Raw genomic sequence first — 18,190 nt, 5'->3', positions numbered from 1 at the left:
TAAATGTAATTCATCTCATCATATATATATATCTATATACATACATACATACATACATACATATTCTTTTCTTTCTTTTTTATTTGGGCAGTCATGGGGCTCAAGGCCAGCACTCGATCCCTTGAGACATAGTGCCACTTACGGTATTCTGATGGTTTATTGGAGATAAGAATCACTTGGACTTTCCTACTCAGGCTGGCAATGAACTGTGATCCTCCAAAATACCTTATGTGCCTAGTAAGACAGCACTTTTTCCAGATACTGTATGTGCTGTGAGAAGTTTGCAACCTAAGCAGCTGTAGAAAATATTGGACCACAAACATAACTGACATTTGCATGAACCCAGTCTTCTAGGACGGAATTATCAAGGCCAATCTTGGAGATTCTTGTTAGGGACATGATGAAAAAATTTTAGTTTAACTTATCTGACCTTTTCTGCTTGACTCAGACATATACTAGATATTGCAAATAAGGGAAACCATGGGACCTATATTTCTTTGGGCCTCGCTTACTTCACTTAATATAATATTTACCAAGTCTTTCCATTTCCTAACAAATGGTTCCTATTTCCTATAAAGTAAATCAAGCAGAAAAATCAGGTTAAGATCTGAAAGAGCCTTTGAAAAAATCTTTGACCTTGAAAAATTGTCCTGGGTATGAATTTTTGGAGAAATATTCCCATTCAAAATAGAAGGACGTATCTTTTTTTTTTTTTTTTTTTTTTTTTTTTTTTTTTTTTTTTTTTGGGGTCCGGTCGTGGGGCCTGAACTCTGGGCCTGGGCGCTGTCCCTCAGCTCTTCAGCTCAAGGCTAGCGCTCTACCACTATGAGCCACAGCGCCACTTCCGGCTTTTTTCTTTTTGCTTATGTGGTGCTGAGGAATCGAACCCAGGGCCTCGAGCATGCAAGGCAAGCGCTCTACCACTGAGCCACCTTCCCAGCCCGAAGGACGTATCTTTTAACATTATGTTCGTACTTGGTTTTGAAATACTGGCCTTGAGCTCTATCTTGGCATTAATTCTCAATGTTTGGACTGAGTCACACCTTCACTTCTTCTTTTTACTACAAGTGGAGAAAAGAATCTTTTAGGTTTATTCATTTGGAATAGCTTGGAATTGCAATTGTCAAATTTGAACCTACCTCGTAGCTAGGTGGAAGCCATTGGTGCTCTACTAAAACTCACTTCTTTTAAAAATAAATAATCACAAAAACAAGAAAAAAATTGTTCAATGATTTATGTGTTGTCTGATAAACCAAATCACTTGCTACTGGAAGACAGAAACTGAAACGTTAGAGAGGAATACGGAGGACAGAGACAAAAGGAATGAAGAAGGGAAGGGAGAGTAAATTAGGGGAGGAGAAGGGAGGATGGGAGAGGAGGGGAGAGCTGAGTAGAATTGTCTATAAGTTATTATTGTACAATCAGTGCCTATGCATTTATATAGCCAAAGCCTTATATTTTTGGTAGTAGTAAGTTGAGATATAAAATACCAATTTACAGCTAAAAACCTGTTAGTGTGCTTCCTTCTGTACCAAGGGTGCCACAGTGAGGTTACTGTTACAGAGAAGGAAAGAGTAATCAGTTTAAGTGATTCTGAGAAACAATAATTGACATGCCAGGAATGTTCCCTTGTATGGTGAAGTCAAGCATCACTATTGTTCCCTGATCGAGTATTCCTCTCAACAAGAATAGCAAAAACAGAAGAGAAAGGAGATATCTGAGTAATAATCATCTTTCTTTTTACCCTCTTCCCTTGGCCTCTCAAACAATAAAGCCAAAGGAGAATAACCTGCGCTAGTGGGGTAAATGAGAGAAAAAAGTTCAGTCTAGCTTAATGTGAAAGTTTTAAAATAATTGGGGCAGCGTTTCAAATACTGAAATAAAACGTTTGTAATTATTAATAAAAAGTAACTGTAAATTTATCGAAAAGTTAGAAGACTAAAGGGCTCACTCCATAGTGGAATCTGCATAATTGAACTGACTCCTGCTACTATCATCAAAAAATGAAGACCTTAGCCGGGCGCTGGTGGCTCACGCCTATAAACCTCGCTACTCAGGAGGCTGATATCTGAGGATCTCAGTTCAAAGCCAGCCCGGGCAGGAAAGACCGTGAGACTCCTATCTCCAATAAACCACCAGAAAACCGGAAGTGGCGCTATAGCTCAAGTGTTAGAGCGCTTGCCTTGAGCTGAAGAGATGAGGGACAGCGCCCAGGCCCAGAGTTCAAGCCCCACGACTGACAAAAAAAAAAAAAAAAAAAAATGAAGACTGTGCCTAAACTTCCAATACTAGGTAAATTACCCTCGATATTCACTTAAAATGTGTGAATATGATGCAGAAGACATTACTCATGTAACTGTAACCCCTCTGTACACGATTTTTACTATAAAATGTATAAATATTAGAAAAGTGGAATGATTGGCAATGATCCAGATGTATTGTACATTGAAATGCTCATACACATTATTCAACACTGACAAGATGAAGTGAAACCCCTTTGCACGACTTGCTAAAGATTAAATTATTTTGAAGTTTTAATATTAAATGACCAGAGCATAAACCTTTAGAGATAAATAAGAGGATAGCATTGACATATTGTTGAGGCTTGTGCTCCTTTCAATACACAAAAATTAATGTGTCAAGTCTGCTGAAATGTAAGTTGTAATTTGTCAATTCTTTTTGCAAATTGCTCAAATTATAGAGATCTAAATTCCACTATCTCTTCAGTCCCACCAAAAGTTCGTATAGACCTTCATGTTTCTCACTTGTTTCTAAATATCTTAATGTAATGCATTGGGACCAACACTAAATTCTTTTAAAATCCTCTCATTAGGACATAGGTATGGATAGATAATTGATGTGTGCAGAATCAGAAATATTCACAAGGCTGTAAATGAATGCTTAGTAATTTTCTCTCTTCTGGGTCATAGAATACAGCCTGTCCTTGTTAGGAAAATTTAGGAGAATGGAATAGGAATAGGACGGACTTCATAGGACTGTTTATTGACGAAAAGCAGGTTTGGAGGTTGTGTGAGGGAGCAGAAACAGGATCTGAGTTTTTATAGGAGGACTAAGCAAGGAGGTAGAGTTTAATGAAAAGCCCCTAGGTCAAGGATAGTGGGGGCCTTTCAGTAGGGCCCACAATGGGATGTTTACAACTGGGATTATATGGATTGCCCTGCCTGCACTTAAAAGGAGTTCACACATACCTGGGATTTTGCCTGTACTGTTTATGAGCCTGGAACAGCAGGGTGGGGGTCAATCCTTCATATTCCATCTTTAGATACATAAAATGATAGGGCCAAGTGGGGAGAAGCAAGTTCTTCATTTAGGATCTTTGGATACATAAAAAGAATTGGGCTGAGAGAGGAGAATCATGCAGTTATGAGAACAAAGCAGATTCCATCATTTTGAACCCTGGAGTATAAAAGGTGGAGGGGCATCGTGGTCTTTTAGGTTACTTCCAGCTGTCATGAGTGTGTCCAGGAGTCACTGGGGCTGGCATCTTCAGGTCCAGGTCTGTGCTCGATCCAGAGCACTGTAAGCAAAGCCTCTGGTTGCCTGCAGTAATAGGATGTCCTTGACTTGGTCCCAGGTTTGGGTGAGGACTGTTATCCTGTTAGAGAGAAACTTGAAAATGCTGAGGTCAGGCCAAAGGCTTACAAGGTGGCAGGACTAGTTGATATGAGTGACATCAGAAAACACAACCAGGGAATAAGCCAGAAACGTTCCATTTGGATCATGAGCCTATAACCATTCAGAAACTAGGGCTGGATTGGAGTATTTAAGGGCCTGGTGAGAGAACTTGATCATTTCCTATAAATAGCAGGTAACAAAGGCAAGAATGTAAATTCCTGTGCATTTAGAAGTTAGACAGATATGGACAAGCTTCTCAACTTGTTTCTATTGACCTCCTGGATCTGGTTAATTTCGGAAGGGCAGGCACAAAGTGGCTGATGTAACATCTTTTCCTCTTATTCTTTTTCCACCTTGTCCTGGGATCTAGGTGCTTGTGGCTGGGATATGGGCTTTGAACTCAAGGCCTGAGCATTTTCCCTGAGTAATTCTGCTCGAGGCTAGCATTCTACCACTTTGAGTCACAGGGCCACATTTAGCATTTGGCTGGTTAATTTTTGAGCCAGCTTCCACCCTGGCTCTTTGATGGTTAGTTGGGAGATAGAGTCTCAAGGATTTGTCTGCCTGGGCTGGCTTTGAACTGCAATCTTTACCACAGAAACCTTTTATCATTTCCAATTAAAGCAACAAGGAGATCAGTGAGAACAAGTAGAGTTTATGTGCACCCTGCCAAGAATTGATCAACAAATACTTGTCAGAACTCTGCAATGACAAAATTCAATAGATGGGATGAGAGTTTGAGCATAGCTTGTAAGCCTGGAAAACCTGATAAGTAAATTGTATGAGAGGCTCTCCTGGCCTATACATGTTTCAATAGTATAACAACATAGCTGGCTTTTTCATATCAGGATGAGTAAGGTTTACAGAGAGTGTCCCACAATATTCTTAGTGTTTGTAAATCTAAATCAGTCTTTTACCAAGAATCAGCTGTGTGTAATGGAGTCAGGCAGGAGTCCAGTGTACCATGGTGGAGGTAGGATGGTCCAGGCAGGATCTGGGCAAGACTGCCTCCCTCGGATGAATTGTCAAAACTCCTGGTTAGTTACTTACAAAATTATACACAGACGTTAAAGAAACGACTTTAGATGGACATAGAGAATGACATGCTAGATTTAATGTTAAACCACAGCCAAGGATTACTTACCAACTTTACTCTCAAGCTGTCTTTTAAGGCTTACTCATACCATCTCCAATACTCGAACTTTCTGGGGACAGAAAAAGATATGTGGAACAAACATTTTAAGACAATTCTTACCTCCTTACTGGTTTGTTTTTCATCACAGCTGGCTAGGAGCTGAGCTGGGTCTCATTCCTTTTACTACTGCTCTTGAAAAAAAGGTTTTCTTTTAACAAACAGCACATTTGATAGGAAATATCACTATCAAGACATAGAAGAAGATAACTTGTTGCAGAGTTTTTATAATGAGATTATGTTGAACATGTTTTCACACACACACTTTTAAACTAAAGTTCTAAGATGCACTTGGGTTTTTAAAAAATCAAAATCACCCATAAGTTTTTTTGGAATTCCAGTGACAAAGTGATATTTTTTTCCCAATATGATAAAACCACGTGGTCAATGTCAGAATAGTAGGCAATACCAAACAAAATGCATGGCAAATTTTGACAAACAGAATTTCAACCCTTAAATCAACATTGATAACAAGAGCAGAAGACCTTTAAATCAATTTTGATGATGAGGTGGATTAGTATATGAAATAAATAATTTAACCATTAGAATAGTGAAGAGGAGAGGGAAGTAAGGTTGGTGGAAGAATGGGGGTTGTAGAAAAACCCATCATGTGGTCTTAGTCCCCCCAGATAAGAGTGTCTTGTACATCTCATTGCTACAGTGGGTCAACCTGTATCCTTTCCTTGTCTCTTAAATGAAGAAATGGTAGCTTGATTTATGTTGATTCTACTTGTGTAGACACACCTAAAATCACTCACGAAGTCCAAAAGCACACAAATGAAATGCTTCTTTTGTCAGTTGGTATAATTGTATTCTGCACATTTATTGACAGGATTCAAATTATTCTCAAATTTTCATACATTACAAATACTTTTTCTTATTTTCGTGGCCAGGAAATGCAAGACCTCAGTCTGCATTTCTCACTTTAGACTTATCATATGGGTTGGTTAAATGTTGACCTGAGCTCCAGTCTTCTGTGGACTCACTCATTACTTAGGAATTGATGCTGGCTGTTGGAAAAGAGCTCAAGGAAAGATGCCGTATAACGTTATTCTTTACAAGGATATTCTCCTGCTGTTTTGGTTGTTGAGAGTATCTACAAGAGCAAGCATTCCGTGGGGAGCAAGGAGACACCATATGACCTATACTTACTGAGATTTCTGGGTGATGTGCTATCACTTGTACTGCATTTGCAAGTCAAATCTTAAAACCTACCAGTTTTAAGGGATAAGAGAAGTGCGAAAAGAACTCTTAGAGACAAATATATCTTCAACATATTTGATTCCAAGCATTCCGTCTAGGGCATATTCAACAAGTAGTGAAACTTGTGTTGGCTGTATTATGCATCTTTCTCCATCTGTGCATGTATACATATGTATATGTATGTGTGTATTTGTATGTATAGCAATATACATGTTTACATATATAAGGGCACATACACACATATATGCACATATAAATAAATATACATATATAAATATATTTATATATATATCAGGTGTACAGTGATTTGTTCTAGACTTCCCAGCACATTGTCATTCTCACAAAGTGTACATGGTCTGAGAATCTGTGCTCACTTCCCCCACTTCCTTGTTTTTCATCCCTGTCACCAACTTCAGCCTACTTGCCATAGGATAGCTTTGTTTTTGTTACTTAATTATAATAAAAGAAAAAGGTTGCTTGTAAAAGGAAAAGATATTTTAGGACACAAGTTATAAGTATGTTATTCGTCCCAATGATTCCTATGAGGAAAATTTGTAATAATAGTAAAAGTGAATAGCAATTCCTAGATGTGTTGGTTTGCCATTTAAAATGGGAAAGAATAATATCACGTCACCGTTATAACTCTTAAAGAATGCAAGGTTAACTGTTGGTCCCTATCATTTCCCCAAAATCCCAGTGGGTCCTGAAGGATAATAGTAGCTCAGTAGAAATTCTAAGTAGCAGACATGGAGCATGAAAGAGAAAGCGAGGAAATAAGAGAGAATGAAAGAGAGAAATATCATAATACTGAAAGTTCAGAACTAATAAATAAACAAGAGCTGTACGAGAATATTCATACTGCTAACTTTAGACTCTACATGCACATTTGAAGGTATTTGATGTATGATAACCCATCAGCACCACATAAGCAGAAAAAGATGGAAGTGGTGCTGTGGCTCAAGTGGTAGCAATAGCCTTGAGATGAAGAGCTGAGGAGCAGTACATAGGACACAGAGTTCAAGCCCCACAACCAACAGAAACAAAACCAAAAAACTAAACACAAAACCGTCTCTCAATTTTGTGGCCTCAACTCTGTAAAACAACTGCTTCAGCCTAGGGCTAAGATTAATGTGTGGACATTTATCAACACTCCTGATTCAAACTCTACTTGAGAAACATTTAATCAACATTTTGTTCTTAATTTTGCTCTTTGTAAATTCACATGCACCTATAAAAAATGGTGTGGCCATCCCAGTAGCATTCTCAAAGTACCTCGTAATGATGACTTACAAAAAGTTGTATTATATTACAACAAGGAAAATAATGCTACAAATAAAGAAAACCAATAATTAAATATTAATGATTAATAAAATAAAAACCTAATACCATTGATTCCAGTATTTGAAATGTACTACACATTAGATTTTACTATTTTCTCATATTCCTTTTTTTATTTTATTTGTGAACATACTGTACAGAGGGGTTACAATTACATGGGCAGGATAATGCACACATTTCTTTCCAAGCATTGCAGACTCCTCCTTTAGTTACCCTTCACATACCTTCCCATCATCCCCCCTACCCCCACTCAATTCTTCCCCTCCCCCCGCACCGAGGTTGTAAAGCTCGTTTTTGACATGACAACTTGTACTTCTCATTGTTACAAGAGGTGCACCTGAATCCTTAAACGACTTCTTTTTCCCCATCTCCTCCACAAGTTATACTGACATAAAATTTTGTTAAAGCGGGGGTTACACTGTGGGGGAGGGACATAAAAAGCAACAAAGAAATAATCTTAGAAATGCGTTAGACACACAAGCATGAAAGAAAAAAAACATTAAAATACATATCTAAGGGTTCATTTTCCTGACATCACATTATGTGACCTTTTCCGCTTGACTCATACATATACTAGATACTGCAAATAAGGGAAACCATGGGACCTGTGTTTCTTTGGGCATGGCTTACTTCACTTAATATAATTTTTCCAAGTTTTTCCATTTCCTAACAAATGGGGCAATGTCATTCTTTCTGATGGAGGTATAGAATTCCATTGTGTATATATACCACATTTTCTTGATCCATTCATCTACTGAAGGAAATCAGGGTTGGTTCCATATCTTAGCTATGGTAAATAATGCTGCAATAAACATAGTTGTGCTGGTAGCTTTAGTGTGGTCTTGTTTGTAAACATTTGGGTAAATGCCCAAAAGTGGGATTGCTGGGTCATAGGGGAGCTCTATGTGAAGTCTTTTGAGGAACCTCCGTACTGCTTTCCAAAGTGGTTGAACAAGTTTACATTCCCACCAACAATGAAGTAAGCTTCCCTTCTGTTCACATTCTCTCCAGCGTCTGTTGCTGTTAGAGTTCTTGATTTTGGCCATTATAACTGCAGTGAGGTGGCATCTCAATGTTGTTTTGATTTGCATTTCTTTTATGGCTAGGGATGTTGAGCATTTCTTCATGTGTCTATTGGCCATCCTTCTTTTTCTTCAGAGAAGTTTCTCTTTAAGTCTTTAGCCCACTTACTTATTGGGCAGTTGTTTCTTTGAGGATTTGTTGTTGGGGGATTTAATTTTTTGAGTTCCAAATATATTTTAGATATGAGACCCTTGTCCTTTGTATGGCTAGTAAAGATCTTCTCCCAATCCGTGGGCTTTCTAATGATCTTGCTAGCTATGTACTTTGCCATGCAGAAGCTCTGCAACTTCATGCAATCCCATTTGTCCAACCTTTCTTTGATTTGTTGTGTTTCCGGGTCTTTATTCAGAAAATTTTGGCCTGAGCAATGAAGACCTAGGGTTTCTCCTATTACATCCTGTAATGTTTTCAGATTGTCTGCTTTGAATACAAGGTTTTTTAACCATTTGGAGTTGATTCTGGTGCAGGGTGATATATAAGGATCTAGCTTTAGTTTTCTACAAGTTGTTAACCAATTTAACAGCCCCATTTACTGAAGAGGTTGTCTTTCTTCCATTCTATGGTTTTAGCTCCCTTTTCGAAGATTAGATGGCTATAGGTCTGTAGGTTCATTTCTGGGTTTTCAATTCTATTCCTTTGGTCCTGAGGTCTGTTCTTATGCCAATACCAAACTGTTTTGAATACTATGGCTTTATAGTAGAGTTTGAAATTTGGTATTGATATTCCTCCAGCAGTGTTCTTTCCGTTGAGGAGCGTTTTTGCTATGCGGGGTCTTTTATTGTGCCATATGAATTTTTGGATTGCCTCTTCTATTTCCTTGAAGAATGAGGTTGGAATTTTGATAGGTATCGCGTTGAATTTGTAGATAGCCTTGGGAAGTATTGCCATTTTCACGATGTTAATCTTTCCAATCCAGGAGCATGGGAGGTTTTGCCATTTTTTAAGTTCTGTTTGGATTTCCTATTTCAAGATTTTAAAGGTTTCATCATAGAAGTCCTTCACTTTTTGGTTAACTTAATTCCTAGGTATTTTATGTTTTGTGGGGCTATTACAAATGGAGTTGCTTTCCTAATTTCAGCCAAACTTTTCTCACTGTTGGCATACAGAAAAGCCATTGATTTTTGGGTGTTAATTTTATACCCTGCTACATTGCCAAAATTTTCAATCACCTTGAGTAATTTGGGAGTGGAGTCTATTGGATTCTTTAAATACAAAATCATGTCGTCTGCAATGCCAAAGTTTTCAATCACCTTGAGTAATTTGGGAGTGGAGTCTATTGGATTCTTTAAATACAAAATCATGTCGTCTGCAAAGAGGGAGAGTTTTATTTCTTCTTTCCATATTTGGATCACCTTTTTGTCTGCATCTTTTCTTATTGCTGTAGCTAGGAATTCTAATACTAGATTGAAGAGAAGTGGAGCGAGTCGACATCCTTGTCTTTTTCCTGACTTAAGTGGGAATGGCTTTATTTTTTCACCATTAAGTATAATGCTGGCTGTAGGTTTGTCATATACAGCCTTTATTGTATTGAGGATTGTTCCATGGAGTCCTAATTTTTCAAAAACCTTCATCATAAAGGGGTGTTGGATCTTGTCGAATGCTTTTTCTGCATCTATTGAGATAATCATGTGGTTCTTATCCTTGCTCCTGTTGATGTGATGAATAATATTAATTGATTTGCTTATATTGAACCAGCTCTGCATCCCTGAAGTGAATCCTGTTTGATCGTTGCGTATGATTTTTTGGATGAATTGTAGAAGTTGGTTGGCTAAAATTTTGTTGAGAAGTTTTGCATCAATGTTCATCAAAGAAATGGGTCTATAGTTCTCTTTCTTTTTTTTAATTTTATTTTATTTTATTTGAGAACACAGATGCTGGAGGGGATATGGACAGAAAGGAACCTTACTTCATTGTTCGTGGGAATGTAAACTTGTTCAACCACGTTGGAAAGCAGTATGGAGGTTCCTCAAAAGATTTCACATAGATCTCCCCTATGATCCAGCAATCGCACTTTGGGGCATTTACCCAAATGTTTACAAACAAGACCACACTAAAGCTGCCAGCACAACTATGTTTATTGCAGCATTATTTACCATAGCTAAGACATGGAACCAACCCAGATGCCCCTCAGTAGATGAATGGATCAAGAAAATGTGGTATATATACACAATGGAATTCTATGCCTCCATCAGAAAGAATGACATTTCCCCATTTGTTAGGAAATGGAAAGGCTTGGAAAAAATTATATTAAGTGAAGTAAGCCAGGCCCAAAGAAACATAGGTCCCATGGTTTCCCTTATTTGCAATATCTAGTATAGGTATGAGTCAAGCGGAAAAGGTCAGATAATGTGATGTTAGGAAAACGAACCCTTAAATATGTATTTTAATGTTTTCGTTTCTTTCATGCATGTGTTTCTAACGCATTTATAAGATTATTTCTTTGTTACTTTGTATGTCCCTCCCCCACAGTGTAACCCCTGCTTTCATTTTATTTGATGTCAGTATAACAGGTGGAGGAGATAGGGACAAACAAGTCTTTTAAGGATTCAGGTGAACCTGTTTCAACAAGGAGAATTACAAAATGTCATGTCAAAGCAAGCTTTACAGTGTCGGTGTAGGGGGGGAGGGGGGTATGAATGGGTGGGGGGAAGGGGGGAGGCTGGGAAGGGAGGTGAAGGGTAAACAAAGGAGGAGGCTGCAATGCTTGGTAAGAAATGTATGCATTATCCTTCCAATGTAGAATCAACTCCAAATGGATCAAAGACCTTGAACTCAAAGCAGACACTCTGAAAACATTACAGGATGGAATAGGAGAAACCCTAGGTCTCCTTGGATCAGGCCGAAATTTTCTGAATAGAGACCCAGAAACACAACAAATCAAAGAAAGGTTGGACAAATGGGATTGCATAAGGTTGCAGAGCTTCTGCAGGGCAAATGACATAGCTAGCAAGATCAATAGAAAGCCCACCGATTGGGAGAAGATCTTTACTAGCCATACAAAGGACAAGGGTCTCATATCTAAAATATACTTGGAACTCAGAAAATTAAACCACCCAACAACAAATCCTCAAAGAAACAACTGCCCAATAAATAAGTGGGCGAAAGACTTAAAGTGAAGCTTCCCTGAAGAAGAAAGAAGGATGGCCAATAGACACATGAAGAAATGTTCAACATCCCTAGCCATAAAAGAAATGCAAATCAAAACAACATTGAGATATCACCTCACTCCAGTTAGAACAGCAAAAATCAAGAACTATAGTTCTCTTTCTTTGAGGAGTCCCTGCCTGGTTTTGTGATGAGGGTTATGATGGCTTCATGGAATGTGTTCGGTAGTGAACTTTCTCTTTCAATTTTGTTGAAGAGTTGGAGGAGTATTGGTGTGACCTCCGCTCTGAAGGCCTTGTTAGAATTCGGCTGTAAAACCATCTGGTCCTGGACTTTTCTTAGCTGGGAAGGCTCTTTTGCTGTGTCTATTTCAATGCTTGATAAGGGCCTGTTAAGCTGGTTTAATTCATCTTGATTTAGTTTTGGCAGGTCAATATTTGCTAGGAACAAGTCCATTTCTGTCAAGTTTTCAAACATATTAGCATAAAATTTTGAGAAGTATTACCTTATATTGTTCTGAATCTTGGTCGTTTCCATGTTGATCTTTCCATTCTCATCTCTGAGTTTTTTTATTTGGGTGTGTTCTCTTCTTTTTATGATAAGATTTTCTAAGGGTCTCTCAATTTTGTTAATTTTTTCGAAGAACCAACTCTTTGTTTTGTTGATTCTTTCTATACTTTTTGTGGATTCAATTTCATTTAATTCTGATTGAATTTTTATTATTTCTTTCCATCTACTGGATTGGGGTTTATCTTGCTGCTCTTTTCAACTTGGTTTAGATGAGTCATTAAATTGTTAGTTTCAGATCTCTCCAATTTGTTGATATAGGAGCTCAGAGCTATAAACTTGCCTCTGAGTACGGACTTTGCTATGTCCCAGAGGAGCTGGTAATTTGTGTGTTCATTTTGTTGAATAGCATGAACATTTGAATTTTCTTTCTAATCATTCTATGACCCACTCATGATTCAGCAGTGTGTTGTTCAGCCTTCATGAGATATTGCACTTTCTTTGGTGGCTTTTGTTGTTGAGTTCTAATTTTATTCCCTTGTGGTCAGAGAGAATACAAGGTATAAATTCAATATTTCTGAATTTAGACAAGTCTGCTTTGTGGCCTAAAATGTGGTCTATTTTAGAAAACGTTCCATGTGCTGCTGAGAAAAACGTGTATTCTGATGCTGCTGGGTGAAATGTTCGGTAGATGTCTGTTAAGTCTAGTTGATCTATGCAGCTGTTTAGATCTGCGGTTTTCTGTTGAGTTTTTGCCGGGTTGATCTATCTCTAGGCAAGATTGGTGTGTTAAAATCCCCAAGAATTAATGTCTTTTGATCAATATGGGATTTGAGGGAAAGTAGTGTTTTTGGATAAATTTGGGTGCTCCATTGTTTTGCGAATAGATATTTAGAATTGTAATATCCTCCTGAAGGAGAAATCCCTTAATTTGTATGTAGCGTCCTTCTTTATCTCTTCTCATGAATATTAATTTATAGTATATTTTATCTAATATTAGGATTGCAACTCCTGCCTGCTTATGAGGGCCATTTGCTTGGTAGATTTTGTTCCAGCCTTTAATATTGAAAATGTTTTTGTTTTTAAGGGCAAGATGTGACTTCTAAAGGCAGCAGATAGAAGGGTCTTGTTTTTTAATCCAACTTGACAGTCTATGTCGCTTAATTGGAGAGTTCAGTCCGTTATCATTAAGAGATAGGTCTGAGAAGTATTTGGGTGTTCCTGCCATGTTATCCATCATCTTGGGGGCTGCAAAAACTGGGTTCTTCCTATGCTTCTTGGATTCTCAGTTTGGGTGTACTTTCTTGGCCTTTATTGTGGTCTTGGTGGTTTTCTATGTGTAGGACCTCTTTCAGAATCTTTTGTAGGGCTGGTTTGGTGGAGATGTATTATTTCAATTTTTCTTTGCTATCGAAGGTTTTTATTTGGCCTTCACTTACGAAGGAGAGTTAGCTTGATACAGTATTCTTGGTTGATAGTTGTTTGGTTTTAGGGCATGGCATACATCATTCCATGCTCTTCTTGCTTTAATTGTTTCTGCTGATAAATCAGAGATGATTCTAATTGGTTTCCCTTTGTAGGTGATTGATCTTTCCTTTTTGACAGCTTTAAGGATCTTTTCCTTGGTCTGAGTTTATCCTGTGTGTATTATAATGTGACGGTAGGATGTCCTATTCTGCTCTGGTCTATTTGTGGTTCTAAAAGTTTCTTGTATCAGAATAGGCCTATCTTTTTTGCATGTTTGGGAAGTTCTCTGCTAGATCGTGTTAAACAAATTTCCTAGACCATTAACTTCTGATTCTAGGTGCTCCTCTATATCCATTATCCTTATATTAGGCCTTCTGATGGTGTCTTCCAGGTGATGGATAGATCTATCATATTTCGTGGACTTGTCTTGGATGGTTGTATGTTCTTTCTCTATAATATCTAGGCTGTCTTCAATCCCTGAGATTCGATCTTCTGCATGGTCTAACCTGCTGTCAAGACTCTGTACTTTGTTTTTTATCTCTTTTCCTTCTAATTGGTCAGCTTTGATGGCTTCAAATTCTTTGTTGAAGCTCTGTTTTAGAACTTGTATGAATTTCTTTACTTCCTTAATTTGGTGTTCAGTGTTTATTCTCAGATCACTTAGTTGATTGGTTATGGTTTCTTTGGACTCACATTCCTTCTGTTGGGTTCCATTCAGCATTCCCTTTGTGGTCTCCCTGACTTCCTTCAGCTCATTGTTAAAGGATTCCATGAATGCCTTTAGTGATCTTTGTGTATTCTCTTCCTGCACTCTCAATTCCTGTATTTTCTTTGATTAGCTTCCTCCGGTTCGTGGGATTCCTGCAGTTCTCTTTGACTGTTCTCAGCTTGTTCATGCCATTCCTGCCTTTCTGTTTGAGTATTCTCAAGCTGCTCACGCAAATCCTGTATCAGTCTTTGAGTAGCTTCCACACCCTTATGATATTGCTGTATAAACTTTTGGATTGCCTCCTCTCTCTCCCTATCACGTTCATATAGTGTCCTTTGTATGTTTTCTATCTTTTCATTTATCATGTTTGCCAGCCATGTTTGTAGAGCTATATGGGAACTCTCCTCTGGATTATTCATTATCTGTTCTGTCCCCTTATTATCAAGATTGGGAATTGAGATACCCGGATTTGCCATTTTTCTTGTGTTTTTCCGGCTTACTCTGCCCATTTGAGATGAAAATAGTTCCAGTTTTGTGCTAGAGCACTATCTTAAGTCAATCATCAACCCAAGTCTGAATTTGCACAGTGAATAGTCAACAGATACAATCTAGTTCAACAGATACATCTATTGAACATCAAACAACTATATGTTAATGGGCTTCGAACCGCAGAGAAGAATTTGGAAAACCAGAAATTATTAGGGTTAGGGAGAGATGTGGGTAAAAAATAGGAATAGATTGGTGTGGGGAGGCACAGGGAGAGTTAACTACGTCCTAATATCAATGCAGGAAATAGGTTGGGTAGGATGCAAGTATAGAGAGAGAGAAAAAGAAGAAAGGGAAAGGGAAAAGAAAAGAGACCAGAAAAAATAGAAAAGTAAAAATTAAAGATATTATGGAGATTCGAAAACAAACTATTTAGAGAGGAACATGAATATATTCAGAGAAGGGGATGGACATAGAGAAGATGCAAAAAACTTAAAAATAAAAATGCTTAAAATATTATATAGGTTAAAGAGATGGTACTGCTATTAAGGAATTTAAGTCTCAGAAGTTTTGAATTGAGTAATAAATTTGTGGATTAAGTGTGTACACAATGGGGGATAGGGTCTACTAGTTGACTATGGGTTCATCTGAGGATGTTCAGAACAAGAGTTAAGTCACATAAAGAAGAACAAAAGAGAGGAAAAGGTGAAAAGAATAAGAAAGGAAGAAAAAAAGGTCAGAACTTCAGTAGAGCTAAACAAAAACCAAAAAGATAATATAAAAAGAAAAAAAAATAGAAAGAAGACAAGAAAAAAAGAAAAACGCACTTTCACTTATACCTAAAGTAAAAATTATAAGAGGAAAAAAAGGTTACTGGAAAATATTTTTTTTTCAAAAAAGGCAAAAATTAAAGATTAGAAAACGTTTTAGAAAAGAAAAAAAAATTATATAAGGTACCAAAAAAGAAGAAGAAGAAGAAGAAGAAGAAGAAGAAGAAGAAGAAGAAGAAGAAGAAGAAGAAGAAGAAGAAGAAGAAGAAGAAGAAGAAGAAGAAGAAGAAGAAGGAGAAGAAGGAGAAGAAGGAGAAGAAGGAGAAGAAGGAGAAGAAGGAGAAGAAGGAGAAGAAGGAGAAGAAGGAGAAGAAGGAGAAGGAGAAGAAGGAGAAGAAGAAGAAGAAGAAGAAGAAGGAGAAGAAGAAGAAGAAGAAGAAGAAGAAGAAGAAGAAGAAGAAGAAGAAGAAGAAGAAGAAGAAGAAGAAGAAGAAGAAGAAGAAAAGAAGAAGAAGAAGAAGAAGAAGAAGAAGAAGAAGAAGAAGAAGAAGAAGAAGAAGAAGAAGAAGAAGAAGAAGAAGAAGAAGAAGAAGAAGAAGAAGAAGAAGAAGAAGAAGAAGAAGAAGAAAAGAAAAAGTTCTTTGATTTTTTTGGGGGGTAGGGGTGGGAAAAATCCTGTATCTCCCTTGTGTCTGTAACCAGCCTCTTGTGGAAGTCTCTGGTCTGCTTGTGGTCCTGTGGCTTGATTGGTTTCTTAAGTCAGTTTGTTGGAACAGGCAGAAAAATGCTCTGCTTTACCCAGGATTTTGAGATCCCCCTCCAGGTTAGTTTAATGGGAGGCTGATCTGTTCTGAGAATCACAGAAGATGGGGATACAGTGATGAGGCTAGGTTCTGGGTAGAGTTGAGGCCTTTCAACATACAGTAGCTTTTCCCGGGGGCTAGTTTGTGAAAACCTCACAGAGCCCAGACTGGAGCCATTCTCAGGGTTTCTGTTTACTGATTTTCAATTGATTGTGGTGGCTGCTAGAGGGAGGGGCAACCTCTGGCTCTGATTACCCGGTGAGGAAAGCCTCTCCTATGGCTTGCGCCCGAGCTGGGTAACTTTTCCCTGGATGGAGCTGAGTCTGGCAGGCCACGCCACCATTAAATTCTTGTGACCTGCTAAATGACTCGTTTTATTCCACGGCCTGAGTTGGAGCTGGCAGCTCCCCTGAGCTTTGTCGGTATCCAAGATGGAGATCTCCAGTACTGGGGGAGGGAAAGAGTGCCCTTCCCTCCTCTGCTCCCTGAGAAGGAGTGAGGACGTCGGGCTTCTACTCATGCCCAGTCTTGGTTCCTGGGTCGTCTCTGGTCTGCAAACTGCAGGATGAAGATGTCTGCTCCTTGTTGGTTCTTGCTGATGTTGTGTAGAATCCACTCACCCACTGTGTCTGGCTCCTTGTCCCAGACTCTCTGTGGCTCAGGTATGGTGCCCTGCGGTCGCTGGTGGCTGCTGGTAAGCGCTCAGATGTCTCTTCTTGCCTGGGTTTCCCCTCTCTTGCCTAACTCTCTGTCCTGTGATGGCACACTTGGTGTGATTCTCTGGCTTAGGACTATTCATTGGAACTCTAAAACTGCTTTCTATGGGAGAGCTTGTTCAGATTCCAGCTTCTCCTCTGCCATCTTCCCGGAACTCTTCTCATATTCCTGTACATTTAAAACTGGCTAAGATTATGATGCTCAACAAGAGTTTTATAGGCTATGAGTAGTCTTTAAATTTACACTCTAAGATTACTATATATGTCTCATCTCATCATCTGCATACGGTTTATACAATCATTTTTGTTCCTCGCTAACATATTAAGTAAGGAAGCCCTAAAGTTTTAACAGAAACTGTCTTAACTCTTTGCTGTTTCTTAATACAAAGATTTTGCAACTTCTCATTAGTAAAGTTTCTATAAACTCTGAAATGTACATACTTAGTAGTATATGTCTGCTACCATAAATTTTAATACTTTATAGAAAAGTTATATGACCTACCAAACAATCTTAATTTTGGCATATAAGCAAATTCCCAAAATTAAACATATTTAAAACATTAAAACTTAAAAAAAAATATAAACTTAACACTTGCTGCAGTGTTCATTATGATAGGTGTCTTGTATAGACTAATTGAAATCCTCCTTCTACACATCTGTTGCACAACAAATATCTGGAATTATTTTGTTTTTGACATATCAATCTTGACTTTAGTCTTAAATGTGTGCTTATGTAAGAAATACATGCTTCTAAAATTTCACGACCATTCTTGTGAACTTACTTTTTGTTAAATTGTCTAGTTTAAGAAAATCAGTTCCACTTTATATTTAAAAAATGTTATGTGCTCAATTCAGCAGCGCATACACTAAAATTGGAACAATACAGAGAAGATTAGCATGGTCCCTGTGCAAGTATGACATGCAAATTTGTGAAGCGCTCCACATTTTTACAATAACAGATGCTGGAGGGGATGTGGCCAGAAGGGAACCGTACGTCATTCTTGGTGGGAGTGTAAACTTGTTCAATCACTTGGAAAGCAGTATGGAGGTTCCGTAAAAGATTCCACATAGAGCTCCTGTATGACCCAGCAATACCACTTTTGGGCATTCACCTAAATAGTCAGCAACAAGACCATATTAAAATTGCCAATACAATTATGTTTACTGCAGCATTA

At 38.0% G+C, this 18,190-nt stretch overlaps 1 non-coding gene across 1 annotated transcript; it reads left to right on the top strand.

Annotated features, from left to right (window-relative positions):
• The first annotated feature begins 17,857 nt into the window (after nt 1-17,857).
• On the top strand, nt 17,858-17,964 carry LOC138816380 (U6 spliceosomal RNA). Its single transcript, XR_011368654.1, has one exon. It is a non-coding gene; the product is annotated as a U6 spliceosomal RNA (small nuclear RNA).
• Nucleotides 17,965-18,190: the final 226 nt, after the last annotated feature.

This window comes from Dipodomys merriami, unplaced genomic scaffold (genome assembly GCF_024711535.1).
Source record: "Dipodomys merriami isolate MVZ:Mamm:240054 unplaced genomic scaffold, mDipMer1.0.p SCAF_693, whole genome shotgun sequence".
Classification (NCBI taxonomy): domain Eukaryota; kingdom Metazoa; phylum Chordata; class Mammalia; order Rodentia; family Heteromyidae; genus Dipodomys; species Dipodomys merriami.
This window is presented reverse-complemented; position numbering and strand designations above follow the sequence as displayed.